Source organism: Notamacropus eugenii, chromosome 6 (genome assembly GCF_028372415.1).
Source record: "Notamacropus eugenii isolate mMacEug1 chromosome 6, mMacEug1.pri_v2, whole genome shotgun sequence".
Taxonomy (NCBI): Eukaryota; Metazoa; Chordata; class Mammalia; order Diprotodontia; family Macropodidae; genus Notamacropus; species Notamacropus eugenii.
In genome coordinates this window covers 225,739,794-225,756,273 of record NC_092877.1, presented here as the reverse complement: position 1 = coordinate 225,756,273, position 16,480 = coordinate 225,739,794, and the positions used below count along the sequence as shown (strand labels likewise).

The 16,480-nt window shown below is 37.0% G+C and overlaps 1 protein-coding gene across 6 annotated transcripts in view; it reads right to left on the bottom strand.

Annotated features, from left to right (window-relative positions):
- GGACT (gamma-glutamylamine cyclotransferase) overlaps positions 1–16,480 on the bottom strand; it is a 54,328-nt gene that overhangs the window by 2,782 nt on the left and 35,066 nt on the right. Inside the window, exon 1 of one of the 6 annotated variants that reach the window (XM_072622041.1) lies at positions 4,904–4,989. The exons of the other annotated variants lie outside the window; for them this stretch is intronic. The gene's annotated coding sequence lies outside the window, so the exon portion shown is untranslated. Of the gene's footprint in view, positions 1–4,903; positions 4,990–16,480 lie in introns of those variants that run through there. 6 annotated transcript variants of the gene reach the window in all.

Here is a 16,480-nt window from a genome sequence, read left to right as displayed (position 1 = left end):
CTAGGCAGCGTACTTTATAGTCCTGGGGTTTATCAAGAAGATAATAGATTGTCCTCTGATTGCATTATCTACTTGAATACAAGTAGTAAGGAGAGGTACACCCTTTAAGTTTGTTCTGACTCTAATTTTTTATTTTGGTAGGTTAAATTTCCTGCAGAAATATTCCATATAGGCAGAAACTTAACCCAGCATTTATGTATTTCATCAATATTTTTCAAACTCAGGTCCAAGTATAAGGGATCAAGATCGCATGTGTTTTCAATCATTTCATCAGTATCTCAATAGTTTTCTCTATAGCTAACTAGGAAAAAGGAATTGGTGGAACAGCTGCTTCTATAAATACAAAAGCAATGAATTCCTTCTATTTCCAATGATCCTCAGGTCTGGATTCTTGTCCGTTTTTTTCCTAAAGAAGTCAGTTCAACAGACATTAAGTACAAGAGACCATGATGGGGATTCAAAGACAAAAAATTAAAGTCCCTTTCTCAAGAAGTTTATATTGCACTGGAGTGAGACAACATGTATAAAGTAATTTTGGGAGTGACACCTGAGCTTTGCTTTGAAAAAAGCTAATGACTCCAAGAGGGAGCAGTTAGGAGGAGGAACTGTGCAAAGGTATAGAGGTTGGAGATGGAATGTCTCATACAGAACAGCTCATGCTTCATTTGTCTTTTCTTTTCCTAGATGAGATTTTTTCCCTTTGAAAAAATGAGTTATTACATCCTAACAGACCAGGGCACTATGCCTAACTTGGATCTCTCCTGTTAAGAAGTAGCAGAGTGCTGTCTCGTTTCTGGTTTGTCCAAACGTTACCCTGTGCACTAGGCACCAGTTCCCCTTTGTTCATTTCTGTTGCTTCAGAAAACATTACTACTATTTGAAACACAGTAGTTAGGGGCACTTTCAAAGCTCTGCATAAAATGTAGTATACACCACCTGCTCCAACACGGGGGCTATTTCTCTATAAGCATGTTGTGATCAATATTTGTTTGGCAGGTAGTTCTTTCTTTAAGAACACAAGATGATAACTGTCGTGAGCCGGATGCCAACACAATGCATATAGTAACAGGACCTGTCCCCCTCCAGCCCAAGTAGCCCTAACCTTCTGGAAGCATTCACATAGCCATGGCTCCTTCAGGAACTACTGGCCCTTTTCTATGAGACAAAGGCCTCAGTGGTGGCTGACATTCAGAGAATTCTCCTGTTCTGGTACCTGAGATAAAGGGATACCCTCTAGCTTGGTAGTGATGGTTGGACTTCTCACGAGTCTAAAACTGGGATAAATATATTCCTATATCCAGTTAGAAATCAGAATGCACTTTCCCAGAGAAACAAGAGTGTAAAGTGTAGGTTACATACAGTGCTGATATGTATGTGTGTACGTATTTGAGGTTATTTGTGGATTGGCCTAAAAACCTAACCATCTTAATACTACTGTTTCTGTGGCAAAGTGTGCTGGGTTTTTTAATTTGAGGGTTATATGTCCTGGAGAAAGTAATTTAAATTTTTTTTTCTGAAACTGAGAAACTTTTCCATCTTATGTGTGTGTGTGTGTGTGTGTGTGTGTGTGTTTGTCCTTCATTGCCGAAGAAGACCATCTTATAGACAACAATTAAATTCCAAGTACAGCAATATGGTTGTAGAAACAAATTTAACCAATAATTCTGTGGGTGCTTCCTTTCAGATTTGAAAATCTTATATTACACCTAACAGTAATAATGGTTTTTCATGTTTCCCTAAAAGTAACTCTGGAGTGGATTACTGCCATTCATTTCTATCTCATAGGCTGTTTTATATATATATATGTATATATGTATGTATGTATGTATGTATGTATGTATGTATGTATAATGGAACCAAACCTCCTAAATGAAGTAGTTCTTGAAGCAAAAGTAGAACTGAAAGTATAGACCATGTTCATTTTCTAGTCACATGAATTTTGTGGCTCCCCTTATCTGAAGCTGACAAAGAGCTATGCTTTCTTTCCTTCACTCCCTTTGCCCCTTTATTCAACAATTCTTGATGAATGTCTATGGTGAGGGCAATTGGATGTATATGGTGACTACCAGGGATTGCCTGAACAGTCAGGATCTTGCCTTATAGTATTAGTAGTTTCTGGTTTTCTTTCATTCGGCAATATTTGTCAAGCACTATAAGAAAATCCTTGTACCTACTACCTCTATGTCCTGGGAGAAGCTGATGCTTGAGTGGGAAATAAACAGACCAGAGATAGGATATAAGAAAAAAGAACCTTAAGAGTTTGAACAAGACCTCAAGTATCTAATCTAAACTACTACTTGAAGCATGCTTCCTCCCACATACTTATGCAGCCTCAGATTTAAAGACTCCAGTGATGGGGACTCACTACCCAATGAGTTAATTCATTCTACGTTTGTTCAGCTCTAAATGGCAAGAATTGTTTTTCCCTTACATAAAGTTTGAAATTTACCTTCCTCCTTTCATTGCTACTATGTGCTCTAGGGCCTAGGAGAGAACAAGTCTGATCTCTCTCCCACATGGCAATCCTTCAAATATTTAGAGAGCTATTATGCTTCTCTACATTAACATCCTTAGTTCTTTCAACCCATTTTCGTAAGAAGGTTTTAAGCCCTCTCATGACCCTTCGCTGAGCAGAGCCATGACTATCAATTCTGCTGAAGCTAGTGCCATGAGATGCTCGCTCTGTTCTGATGGGACAGTAATGTGGCAGGTCATTTTAGGGCTGTGTCCTGGGGGTGGGAATATGGCCAATGGTGGAAGGAGACCACCCATGGTAGTGGCCCAATATCTGGATAATCTTATTAGCTGAATGCTGAGCTCTGTTGTTTGTCCAGTACTCTTGCATTCATGTAGTATTACTCTCAATGTCCTGGGACAAATCATTGTTATTAATTATTATTTTATATTTAATATTCTTGAGATCATTCCACAGAACAGATTGCTCTTTGAAGTTAAATACAAATATCAGAATGTAAGTTCATCTTCTTTAGGCTGAAAACATCATTATAACTCCAACAGCAACTCGGGTGATATGTATTTCATCCCTGTATCAATAAGATTTTGATTTCTTCTGTTAGGTTTCTGAATCTTGAAATCTCTTCATTCCACAGAATGGAATTTGGCAATTTCCAATTGCCTTGGAAATTAAAAGTATGTGGCACAGAAACATCTATTAAACTTTTGCCACTACTACTATCATTACTGTAGTAAATAGCTATTGAGAGATCAGAGGTGATGTAAGGCCCCTTCCCAGCAGGAGTCCCAAGAGGTAAGAGCTGGGATTGCCACAGCAAACTGCATGGAATTCATTCATGAAATCGAATGGCAATTTCCCTAGAACAGCCATAATGTGGGGCCATTCGTATAACTATGTGCCCAGCATTGCCTAGATAACTGAGGACCTCATTTGGCATATGCAGTCACTCTGACCAAACAGAAGAATCTGCTGCATTTGGAAAGGTATTGTCCTTTCCTCCCAATAAAAGGACAATGTTGCTTTTTGTCCTAAGGCCGGACTGTGGTTCAGATCAAATGAAAGGACTGGTCTTATAACCAGGTGAATGAGTTGGAAAGAAGTACATAGAAATGCTTATTACGTGATTTATTTAACTTTCCCGACACCAAGAAGCATGGGAACAACAAAGTCAGAGACAGAGTGAATGTAAACAGCACGGTGACCCAGTGTCAATGCCAGCACAGACAGCAATCTTGTCAACACGAATACATGAGTAACACTGTTGTATGGCATTCCATTGTACGCACCAGATGAGAGGTTTTGAATTTGCTTCAGCAAACCAGTATTTCCAAACATTACATGTAAGGCAGTATCACAGAGAGAGACCACATTATTTTAAAATCTGGGATTCTAGTTTCAGCTCCAACGCTACCTACCCACATGATCTTGGATAATGATTTCGTTTGCCTGGGTAAATGGGGAACATCCTTTGGCACTGTTCTCCACTGTATACAGCCAAATATGGCTGAGAGTAAAGTAAAACTCTTCAGACTTTACCACTGGACTACAGGACTGTTATTTGACCCTTTAAAAAATCAGTTTAGTCATTTTCTTCATTGAAAGGAAATAACATTTCCATAACAGATTTGACAATAAACTTTAAACCCCTTTTCCTAAGAAATCATTTTATGCCTGACAAATAACCAAACTACACATTTTTTCTTCATTTTATCTGCCTAAGTAAATGCCATTTATCCTTCATAATACAAAATAGTTTGGGGATACTACTTCTTGTTCCAATACAAAGAAAGGAACGTTAATATTCTGCATCTCTGGTTCCTTTTAGAAGAAAAATCATTACCTTTCTGATTGTGTTTGGAATAACAAACACACATCCTTCAGGAAGAACCAAGTCCCTGTGGGGACTGAGAAAGGATTAGAGTTAAGCACTGAAACATGCAATTAATTCCCATTAGGGGATTAGGGCACTCATGTTCACTCTGAATCAGAAAAATGAATTGTGAATAAAATTGTTCACAACCAAGAGGTTACTTGTCAAAGTTAATAAGTTAAAAAATAAAAAGGGAAGCTAGAATGCACCTAAAGAGCTGCACAACCATACTGAAGCATCAAGTCAGGAATAAGATAAGCTTCATTTCCATGAAATAAGAGACTTTCCTTCGGTTTTAGGAAACTATGAAATGTTTCCAGTAGAAAGATATAATTTCTTTCTTCCATTAAAATACAGACACCATAATATGTCTGTATGTTCGATGAAAATAAACTTGAAAAACTTTTCACCTTGTTCCACTGCCATTACTTCTCATTCATTAATTTCCCAAATTTAAGCACAATGTAGAATGTGGCTCAAACAATTAACAAATACAGTTAAGGTCCAGAAAAGGCAGATGTGGAGGAAGACACCTAAGAACCTAAGGAGAATCTTACCTTTAGACTGTCAGATTTCCTTCACTCTGAAAACACGATTAAACTATAACAGTAACACACAGGCTATGCCTTCCCTCTAATATCATATGACATGCTACATCATTGCCCCAATAAAACACTGTAGAGTTAATATACAATCTATTGGACAGAGCCCACAGTCGGGTTCTGGGTTCTGACAGTGGCCCCAACACAGTGTTTCAGCAAAGCAGAGGTCAAACTGGATACAGAATGCAGGATCAGACGATACAACTCCGAAAAGTGATAGTGCGGAGCACAATGTAGTCAGTTTAACACTGTAAATGATAAAAAGCAAAACCCAATGATGCAAATGCCTGCCTGTGCGTGGAACTATTTGAAATGCTCGGTAACTTATTCAGCATTTTTCTTTCTCAAAGCAAAGTCCATGTATAATTTCACAATTCCCTGAGGCAGAAATACAAGTGATTACAAGTCTTTCAGATAATTGTTTCTATTTTGCCTATTTAGTGTTATTTCTCAGCCACCTGGTGGTTGTAGTGTTAAAGGCAAGATGGAAAAGCAGAGTTTAATTTTAAATTTAAACTCAACACTAGCTTACAAAAGAAGCACAGTTGTAGAACTACTGCATAAGTCTAGTCTGTAGAGTAAAAAACAATGTCCTGGAAAGCGAGATGAGGAAATAGATAAAATTTCACATCCTCACTAAACTTATTTGCAAAAGGTTTTTAAATGGACACCAGCTTCTGACACAGAAACCAACCTTTAAAAAGGTGCCGCCATGAAATATTCATACCACATACATTAAAAATTAATGCCTAGAGGAAACATTGGTAAAATCTGTTTGTCAACTCCTTAAAAGTAGCTTTTTACTCTGCGTGTTGAGCCACTGACACAATTTACCACAAGTCACTCATCAATGCTAAAAAAATACAAATCAAAGATGAAACAACTAAATTTGAAAAGCAGTAAAATCCTGACCCTGTTTGTAAACAGTGCCACAGAAAGGGATGATGCAATATCATAATATTTGAATCTTGGGGAAAACAGGATAATTCCCAAGTTAGCTGAGATGCAAATCCCCCTCCAATCCCTTTTCCTTACTGACATTTGCTTCATGATTCCAAATTTGTCTAACGCTTCTAAACTAGCTAGAACCACAGCTCAGCCTAGCCCAGACCTTGTGAAACAGACAGAACCACAGCTCAGCTGGGCCTGAAATTCATCAGCCTACAACTGCAGCTTAGGCTCAACTCTCACATCTCCCAACTGGATGCTTCATTCCCTTGCTATCTTAAGGATCTACTGCCTCCTTTGCACGAAAACCAACAGCCCCCATTTGGGAAAATACAGCCCAAAGCCAGTGCAGAGGTGAAATCCTGTTCCAACTTTTGTGTTAACTAAGTAAGTGTTTTATTTTGTAAAAAACTTCCTTGCATCTCAGAAAAGTATCCATTTCTCTCCCTTTATACAGTAACATTATTTTCCCTTGAGAAAAATTCTTAGTGTTGGCTCAGTGACCAGATATAGTTACACATTAATTCTTCAGAAGTTTCTTAAAACTGTAGGAAACAGGTGAAAAAACAAAATGCCTTGAACTTTAAACTTGAGCTCAGTCTGTTAGAGTGAAGCAAGTTTTAAGGTCATCCTTCACTCAATGCTAACTTTCAAGAAGCCCAACATGCCAGAAAGGACTCGTGGGACTGCATCCTGTTGGCTCTTTGATGCTTTGATTTTGTTACTTGCTATTTTCTTTATAGCACAGACAAGGGCTTCCTGCTTGGGCCGACCCCTTTCCAACCTCACTGAATACCTCGGAGAAGTTTATGGCAAAACACCTTTCTTATATTAACCACAGAGGCACCAGTGAAGTGATGACTCCTTTGAAATCAAGAGGTTACGGTCTCCTCTCAGCAGTTGTTCACTCAGAAATGACTAAGTACTGGTTTGTGAAAACAAATAAGAGCATGATAGTAACCAAGGTCCTGCTGAACGTCCTCTAGGCAATAGTGCCCCAAATGCTGCCAGGCCTTGCTAAAACCGAGGGGGAGGTGGGAGCGCTGGGTCTATCACAGAAAGAACTGTCTTACAGCCTCACAGGGGAAGATAAGTTACACAGGGAAACACAATTAAAAACCTTCCCTCCTTGATAGGTATAATGAACAGTGGTTGGAACAATTTGTAATCACGGCAGAAAAAAATACCCCACTTTTCCTTTAACTTAATCAAAATTGTGGCAGTGTAATGAACCTGTGTTTACTTTGCACCTCAGCAGACAACTACTAGTACTACCACTGAGAAGATTTAGAAGGAACTGTATGGATTTACCTAAGGAATGGTGATTCATGGATTAACATTAACCTGAAGGCAATATAATGCAAATTTCTGGGGAAAAGTCTCTTATTCCCTTTGCCCTATTATCACTAGTTCCTAACAAGGTGCCCTACATAGAGTAAATGCTTGATGAATTGATGAACCGGATCGGGAGTTTGGTAGAGTGTGGCAGAAATGTCGTCAGCCCTGTTCTATTTAACATTTATTAGTGATTTGGATGAAGGCACAGACAGCATGTTTATCAAATCTAGGGAAGATAAGAAGCTTGGAATAGTGAATACACTGGATGAGAGAATCAGTATCTAAAAGAGCTTCACAGGTTTGAATGACAGACTGAATCTAACAAGATAAGAGACAAATGTTTAGTTCTGCACTGAGATCTTTGAAAAATCAATTGCATGAATATGAGACCGGAGCCTTGCTAAACAACTTCTACCTCTGAAGGTATGAAGTAGGTGCTAGCTATCTGTTGGAAATGTAAAGGAAATTTTGCATTTTTTCAGTTTTGTAAGGGGTTGGATTAAATGACCTCTAGGGTCCCTTCTAATTTTATGCCATCATGAGCTCTTATGAAAAATATAAAGTATTTTACAAACAAAAGGATGTATTGTTACCATCACTCTGAAAAATCCTTTGTTTCTGCTCTGAAACTACATAAAAGGTACACATAATAACTTCTAGTTACCAGAGGTCTCTGCACTTAGCTATCTCTCTCCCCTTCTTAGTATACAGATGGACATCCCTCACCCCAAGAGGTGAAAAATTCAGCTAGCAGACCAACTACAGAAGTCTCTTGAAAGTTCATTCTAAATACTCCTATGAGGAATTACTGAGTTCCTGCCCAATTCTCTCTACAGCCTCAAAGGCTAAAATATGAGGTTTGGTGAGGACAGGAATAAAATGGGAAAATGCCCTTAGCACTTCTATCTGTTTTATTCCATCGATAAATATTGTTTAATTGCTAACCTGGGATTTTTTCCTTCATGACTGAGTCTTCCTATCTTGTCCAGCATGAAAGTGAAGCAACCACTCAGGACCAACCTATGGCTGATCCACATCCCCCTACTAGCAGAAATTACAGGTATAAGCACTTGTATGCCTGGCCAATATTTCTCAACTTTTTCAAAATATATGTCAGACAGGCAGCTAATGTGGTATAACAGAAAGAATATCAGACTTGAAGGGAGAAACACCTGAATTCAAACTCCAGCTACGACACTAGTTGTATGACTTTGAATACATTACTTTTCCTCCACTTATATTCCCCCATTCCAAAAATGAGAACAATCTAATACCTATTAGAGACTTTAAACCTCAAAACACTATAAAAAGGGGAGTTGTTAGTTCAGCTTCAAGTAACAACTTATATGTTTATATATATACCTATACATATAGATATATATGTAAAGAGATGTATCTTGATCTTCATCTATATACACACATGCACATGCTTGCACACACACTGCAGACATCACCATGCCTAATACAACGCAGTAAGTGGAGGTGGCACCTAATCCTGCTGATTATAATAAATCGACAGATTAACAGACTAAGAGATATAAGAAATGTATATAGAAAGGTAAGTGCTGATTTATCTTAGAGGTTTGCAGAATGCTTTACACATGTCATTTGATCTTCACATTAGCTCTATGAGATAGGAACTATAAACATTATCTTCATCCGAGAAGTGTGGAATCTGGGCTCACAAAGGCTGAGTGACTTGCCCAAAGGGACAACAAAGCACAAACATCCAAGGATTTAAACCTGTATCTTTCCTGACTTCAAGTCCAATCTTCTCAAAGAGAGAGCTATATTCACGATGTTCCCTGACCATCTTTCCAGGCTACCTGCTGGCAGCAGACCCAACTGGGCTACACCTGATCATGCATCTTCCTGACATGAAGCCAACCATGAACCAAACCTCAACTCCCCTACCCCCACTTCCAACACTCTCCTATCGTGGGCTTTGAGCTATACCCTCACTCTTTCTTATCTATCAGCCTCTTATTCCACAATGCTTGGCAAACCATCATCTGAAATCTGTATCCATAGGAACCTTTCAATTCTTCCTTATCCTCCATGACACACAATATTCAGGTACTATAATCCAAGTACTGTAAAATAAAGTTTTCCCCCTTTTGTTTCTTTAACTTTTGTTTCATTCAGATAGTTTGCATATTTAATTAGATTATGATCTCAGTTTAAAATATTCCACAGTCAATCTCTGATACATAAAGACATACATAAACTTGAGGAAAAACCATCTAAAAGTCAAAAGACTTGGAAAAAATGCTCAACTGCACTAATAACCAAAGAGATGTAAATTAAAACACTTTGGAGAGCACCATCTCATACTCAGAAGACTAAAAAACAAATTCAACACTAGCAAGATTGTGGGAAAACAATTACCCTCATCAACTGCTAATACAATTACAATCTGGTAGAATGCAGTAAAGTTAACAAAAATAACCATATCTTTTAACCCAATAATTCCACTTTTGGGAAGAGATTCAAAACCATCTTTCAAAAATAAAATGAGAACTAGCTATAAAAACTTTCAGCAGATGTGACAGAGTTGAAACATTAATTCATTGCTGGTGGAGCTATGAGCTGATCCAACCATTCTGGGGAACAATTTGGAACTATGCCCAAAGGGCTACAAAAATGTGCATACCCTTTCACTCATCAATATCGCTTCTAGAGATCATAAAAATGAGAAAGGATCTCACATGTACAACTCTCTTTGTAGTGGCCAAGAACTGGAAATTGAGGGAATGCCCATCAATTGGGGAATAACTGAACAAGTTGTGGTATACAAATGTAATGGAATACTATTGTGCTATAAGAAATGATGAACAGGAAGACTTCAGAGAGGCCTGGAAGGACTTACATGAACTGATGTTGAGTGAAAGGAACAGAACCAGGAGAACTTTGCACACAGCAACAACCACAGTGTGTGAGGAATTTTTCTGGTAGACTTAGTCCTTCATAGCAATGCAAACACCTGAAAATTTTCCAATGGACTCTTGAGGCAAAATGACTTCCACATACAGAGAAAGAACTATGGAATTGGATAGCAGAATGAAGCAGAACATTTTCTCTTGTGTTTAGTTTTGTTTTGTTTTCATGGTTTCTCCCATTCATTTTAATTTTTCTATGCAACATGACCAAGGTGAAAATGTATTTAATAAGAATGTGTGTCGAGAACCTATGTAAGACTGCACAGAAGGGAGGGGGGAGGGAGGGGGAAAGATCTAAGATATATGGAAGTGATTGTAGAAAACTGAAAACATAAATTTTTTTTAAAAATTTCATAGCAGCAATAAATGTAACTGCAAAAACTATAAACAACCCTAAATAACAATGAAAGAATGATTTTAAAATTATGATATAGTAATAATAGAATGCTATAACATAATTAATTCAGACAGATATCAGGTTACAAAGAAATCTGGAAAAATCAATATGATTTAAAGCAAAGGGAAAAAACAGAACCAGAAAAATGGAGCACACATCAAGAACATATAAAAAGAAAAAGTAAATGAAAATGAAGAAAAAGAATCCTGATGAGGCCATAGAGGAAATAACTAAAAAAGTGTTACGGTATTTTGTAAACTAAAATGCACTACAACAAATTTAAATGCAAATAATTACTAAGCAGCTTCAGTTGGTTGTACTGATGTTCAATGTTAATCTTTTCAAATAAAATTTTTAAAATCTTGGGTCCAAAGCATATTGACAAAATAGAAATTTCATCATAAAAATTTAGGAGTTGTCTTTCACAAAACTCAATCACTTTCTGGAATTTAAAGGAATAAAAAGCAGGCAAGTTTATTTTATTTTAATACAGCACCTCTATCACTTTCTCTGACAACTCCCACCTAAAGTATGAGTTTATACAAAAATTGTCCCTGATTGTTGTGGGAAAGTTTAGTAAACACGCATAAGGAAATAGGGGTAGTGAAGATTTAAGAATCATTTCGGAGAAGTTATTGATTTTTCAAGCACCTCTGAGAGATAGTAATACCAGGATGATGGTATTATTATATCTTATGGTTGGCTACTGTTAGCAGGATTGAAAATTAGAGCTGGAAGTTACTTTAGATATCAGTTAGCCACAGGAACATAAATTTTGAAATTAGCAGGTACCTGCAAAGTAATATAGCCCAATCCTTCATATAAGGAAACAGATTCCCTGAGAAATTACGTTACTTTCCCAACATCATACATTCAGTAAGTGGCAGTCAAATTCGAATTCAGGTCCAAATTCAGCATTCTCTCAACTGCACTACGAGGCCTCCCAGTTCAACAGCATCTTTTACAGATAAAGAAAACCGAAGCTGAGAGTACTTTTGGAGCTTACCTGCCAAAGGTCATATAACCAACTGTAAAGAGCAAAACCAAGACTGAGGAACTTCCACCTCCACATTCCAGATTCCTTCCATTTATTTAGTCCTGCTTTTAAGTACAATCATGAAATAGTGTCTTGATTACACACAGCATGTGCTTAATAAGATGTGATTTTATGAAACTTGATTTTATAGATTCTTGGGGGCTTATTTTGCCAAAGCCACAAAAAAGAAAAGTCAAATTTTCAGATTTTCTTGTTCTAACCCAAACTCCATTCCTGAAACCTGATTTGGAACTGGGAAGACCTATTAATTGCTAAATCTGATGGGAGTTTTTTCCCTTCATTCTTTATTCTCTTTGCTGTTTCTACAGTAAAAACCTTCTTTGGCATATATGGCACTTCTCTCTTCTGGTTCTCCAGGAACATAATCCTTTCCTTCACTGGCTCTTCTTCCTCCTGCCCTCTCAGTGCAAATGTCCCCAAAGGGTATTTCCTAGATCTCTTCTTTCTCCCCTGGTGATCTCATCCATTTGCCAAGGATTCAATACCCCTATATTCTATAAATTCTGCCTGAATCTATTACAAAGATTTGAGTCCAACAACTCAAACTCTCTGTTAGACATTTCCAAGCCAACATCTGAAACTTACAATGTCCAAGATTGAACTTGTCTGATCCCTCTAAAAGCACTAGCAAGAGAGACTAGATCTACATTCCTCTGGATCTAGGGACCTTCCAAGGTGAGGAAATTCTCACTAGCAGTAGAGGTCCAGTTTTCTTACATTTCACTCCCCTACACATACTGTGTGATCTAGTAACACTGCCCTCAGAGCTGTTCCTTGAACAGCTTTTCTCCATATCTCTATTCAGGGCTAGCTTTTCTCCCACAGCATGCATGTTCATCTTCCTCCTAATTTCTGCCTCTGAACTATCCTGGCTTCCTTCAAATCCCAGCTAAAGTCGAACCTTCTACAAGAAGCCTTTTCAAGTCCTTAATCTCTGTGCCTTCCCTCTGAGATTACCTCCCATTTACCCTGTATGTATCTTATTTGTGCATAGTTGCATTTTGTCTCCTCCTTTAGACGATGAGGTCACCAAAATCAGGAACTTTATTTGCCTTTGTATCCCCAACATTGAGCATACTACCTGGCACATAGCAGCAACTTAATAAAGGTTTACTGAACGAATATAAACACGAATTGACTGCAATTTAGTCTTAGAAAGCTACTTAAAGAAGAGATTAAGTGACTTGCCCAGAGCTACACTGCCAGTATCTGTCAATGGCAGGGCAAGACCTCACATCTTGGCTTTAAGGCTACATTTCAACCTGCACAATGCTGCCTCTCCCCTCTTTCTAATTTCCCTATACAAGGCATTATCTATGTTTATTACAGTTATCTTTGACTCTTCCCTCTCCCTCACAGTACCACCACCCCCATATCCAGTTTGTTGATAAATCTCATTGATTCTGCCTCCATGACACCTCTATATCCTTTGGCTCCCTTTGTCCCCCCAAAATGGCTGCTTTCAGAGAAGGTGAATTAATAGACCCACCTGGTTATATCTCACCTTGTAGAGAAGAGGCAGATTAAGCTGTCTGGGGCTAATGACATTAAAGATTCCAATTTCTTCTGGAATTAGCATTTGTTAATTTAAGAAGCAAATTTAAGCTGGTTTTCATGGACCAGATTTCTAATAAGAGTTTTCACATCTTTCCCAGGGCACTATAGTTGATATTCTTTGTTCACAAAAGGTACTCTCTTTTTTTATTTTAAAAAATTCTTATTTATCCAGAAGAATATTTTTTTTCCTTGGGTCTCATAAGTCTAAAGTGATTTGACACTAGAATTTCTGAGTTAGCTAGTCAATATTTTTTTAAAATATAATTTTTCAAATCCCCAGGGCCAAAAGGATTTACAAGTGAATTCTACCTAACACTTAAAGAACAACTAATTCCAATAATGTATCAACTATTTCGGAAAATAGGCAAAGAGTCCTACCAAATTCATTTTATGACACAAATATGGTGCTGGTATCTAAACCAGGAAGAGCCAAAAAAGAGAAAGAAAATTACAGAGCAAATCCCCTAATAAATATCGATACAAAAAATTTTAAATAAAATATTAGCAAGGATTTTACAGCAACTCATCACCAGGATAATTACACTATGACCAAGTGGGATTCATACCAGGAATACAAGACTGGCTCAATGTTAGGAAAACTACCAACATAATTGACCATATCAATAAAAAACCCAACAGAAATCATGATTATTGCAGAAAAAGTTTTAACAAAATACAGCAAAAAAACCAGGAACTTTCCTTAAAATGATAAGTAGTACGTATCTAAAACCATCAGCAAGCATTATATGTAATAGAGATAAGCTAGAAGCACTCCCAATAAGATCAGGGGTGAAATAAGGATGCCTATCACCACTATTACTCAGTATTGTACTAGAAATGTTAGCTTTTGCAATAAGAGAAGAAAAAGAAATTGAAGGAATTAGACCAGGGTGCAACATTCTGACTGAGTCCAAATTTTACAAATGAATCCTTTTATTAAAGGGATTTGTTCTGTGAAGTTTGGATTCAGTCAAAGGGCCACACTTGAGCACCTAGAGAGCCACATGTGGGCCAGGTTCCCCACCCCTAGAATAGGCAACGAGGAAATAAAACTATCACTCTTCGAAGTTGATGTGATGGTATACTTAGAGGATCCTAGAGAATGGCTTAAAAAAAACTATTTTAAATAATTAACAACTCTAGCAAAGTTATAGGATACAAAATAAACAAACCCACATAAATCATCAACATTTCTATATATTACCAACAAAGCACAGAAGCAAGAGATAGAAAGAGAATTTCCATTTAAAATAACTGCAGACAATATAAAATACTTGGGAGCTGACCTGCCAAGACAAATCCAGAAACTATATGAACACAAATACGAAACATTTTTCAAACAAATAAAGTCAGATCTAAACAAATGGAAAAACATTAGTCATTCATAGGTAGGCTGAGCTAATAGAATAAAAATGACAATTCTACCTAAATTAATTTACAGTACCATACCAATCAAGCTAGCAAAAAATTATTTCACAGAGACAGAAAAAAATGACAAAATTTATCTGGAAGAACTAAAGGTCAAGAATATCAAGGAAATTAATTTAAAAAATACAAAGGAGGGTGGCTTAGCAGCATGAGAGCTAAAACTATATTACAAAAGCAGCAATCATCAAAACTATTTAGTACTGGCTAAGAAACAAACTGGTAGATCAGTGGAATAGACTAGGTACACAAAACATGGCAGTAAATAACTAGAGTAACCTATTGTTTGATAAACCCGACTCCAGTTTCTGAGACAAGAATCCACTATTGAACAAAAATAGCTAGGAAAACTGGAAAACAGTATGGCAGAAACTAATTATAGACCAACTTCTGACACCTATACCAAGATAAGGTCAAAACAGGTACATGATTTAAACATTAGCAAATGAAGAGAGCAAGGAATAGTTTATCTGTCAGATCTATGGAAAAGGGAAGAATTTATGACCAAACAAGAAATAGAGAGCATTACTAAATACTAAATGGATAATTTTGATTATATTAAACTAAAAAACTTTTGTACAAACAAAACTAACACAATCAAAATGAAAAGGAAAGCAGAAAGCTGGGAAAAAATTTTTACAGCAAGTGCCTCTGGTAAAGGGCTCATTTTTCAAATATATAGAGAACTGAGTCAAATTTGTAAGAACACAAGTCATTCCCCAATTGACAAATGGTCAAAGGAGATGAAAAGACAATTTTCAGAAAAAGAAATCAAAGCTATCTACAGTCATAAGAAAAATGCTCTAAATCACTATTGATTAGAGAAATACAGATTAAAATATCTCTAAGGTACTACCCTCACACCTATCAGATTGGCTAATATGACGGCGAAGGAAAATCATAAATGTTGGAGAAGTAGTGGGAAAACTGGGACCCTAATGATGGAATTGTGAACTGATCCAGCCATTCTGAAGAGCAATTTGGAAAGGCAATCAAACTGAGCATACTCTTTGATCCAACAATACCATTAGGTCTGTAACCCAAAGACATCAGGAAGAAGGGGAAAGGATTCACATGTACAAAAATATTGATAGTAGCTCTTTTCATGGTGCCAAAGAAATTAGAAATTAAGGAAATGCACATCAGTTGGGGAATGGTTGAACAAGATGTGGTATATGAATGTAATGGAATACTATTGTGCTGTGAGAAAGGATGAACAGCTGGACTTCAGAAAAAACCTGCAAAGACATTCATGAACTGATGCTGAGTGAAGTGAGCAGAACCAGGAACTGTACACAGTAACAGTAATACTGTGCAAGGATCAGTGATGGTTGACTTAGCTCTTCTCAGCAATACCCTGATCCAGGATAATCTAAATGACTCATTATGGAAAATTCTACCCACATCCAGAGAAAGAACTGATGGGATCGGAATGCAGATCAAAGCAGACTATTTTCACCTTTTTTTCATGTTTTTTTCCTTTTGTTCTGTTTCTTCTTTCACAGTATGACGAATATGGAAATTATGTTTTACGTGATCGCACATGTATAACCTATAGCAGACAGCTTGCTATCTTGGCGATGAGGGAGAGAAGGAAGGAGGGGAGAAAAATCTGGAACTCAAAATCTTCCAGAAAATGAATGTTGAAAACTATTTTTACATGTAATTGGAAAAAATAAAATACCATTCATAAAAAATATAAAATAAAACAAAATAAGATTTTCCAAAAATATTTTGGAGGCTTTGCTAACATTATGGTTTCAGTACAGATACTGTTTTCTAACCTCACAAATTTTAAGTCTGTGATGATATTAAGTCACTTGACCTTGGTTTCTTCTATTTAATTAATTATGCCTCTATTTTCTTCAAAG